Below are 1,046 nucleotides of genomic sequence, written 5' to 3'. Positions count from 1 at the left end.
TAAACAGAACTCTTCTTCCCTAGTCGGGCCTGGCCTGGGTATGGTCTGTGTTTTGATCAAAAATGGGAGGTGTGAAGGTTGCTGGACACAAGAGTTAATGGAAAAAGGCAGAGAAATGTGAAAACAAAACAAAACAAAACAAAAACCAAAAATGGATGCACAGGGCCCCTCTGTGGGCTAGGTAGGAAGATGTGGAAGTCTGGCTATGAAGAGCCAAGGTTCAAGGAAATCCCCTTGCCCTGAAAATTTGCTTGATCTGGGATTTTGGGGGGTGGGGATGGTTGTTGTGCAATACCAGGGATCAAGTCCAGGGCTCCTGTACACATGAGGCCCAGCTCTGGTTTGTGTCTATTGTACTAGCGTATGAGCTACCCCTCTGGTAGCTGAGTGGGCCTCAGGAAATGTAGATGATATACAGAATAAACTGTCTTAGGAATCACTGTGAGGCACTCACAGATTTTGGAGCAGTTTTCACCTCTTTATCTTCCAGCTGGAAGGCTAGAGCCACGCTGAGGCCAGTCTACCTGGTGGTGCTGAACTCAAACTCCAGCCCAAAGGCTTTGTGGGAGGGAGAACACTCAAAGTAGAGTAGATCAGGAGATAATGGGTTTCAAAGTAAGGAGCAGGGTGAAATCCTTACACTCATTCAGTGTAGACAGAGGGGTGGAAGGAGCCCAGGCAACGGGGGACAGGGCAACCTTTGAGTGATAGACCCAGGGGCCAGAGAGATAGCACAGCAGTAGGGCATTTGCCTTGCAAGCAGCTGATTTGAACAGATGGTGGTTCAAATCCAGTTCATATGGTCTCCTGTGCCTGCCCAGAGCAACTTCTAAGCGCAGAGCCAGGAGTGACCCCCAAAATCCAAAAAACAAAAACAAAAAATTAGTGATAGACTCAGACATCCTGTTGAACATGCTTTATGGAGCACTGCACTGCAGTACATGCAACCATGAGACACAGCTGTTGAGAGGAGGCGAGATGGAAAGACTATGGATAGAGAAGGCCCAGATCTAGCAGGAGACTTGGGTACTGGAGTTAGTAAGGAA

Source organism: Suncus etruscus, chromosome 2, assembly GCF_024139225.1.
Source record: "Suncus etruscus isolate mSunEtr1 chromosome 2, mSunEtr1.pri.cur, whole genome shotgun sequence".
NCBI classification, from domain to species: domain Eukaryota; kingdom Metazoa; phylum Chordata; class Mammalia; order Eulipotyphla; family Soricidae; genus Suncus; species Suncus etruscus.
The sequence above is the reverse complement of the archived record's forward strand: the minus strand, read 5'-3'. Positions refer to the sequence as shown.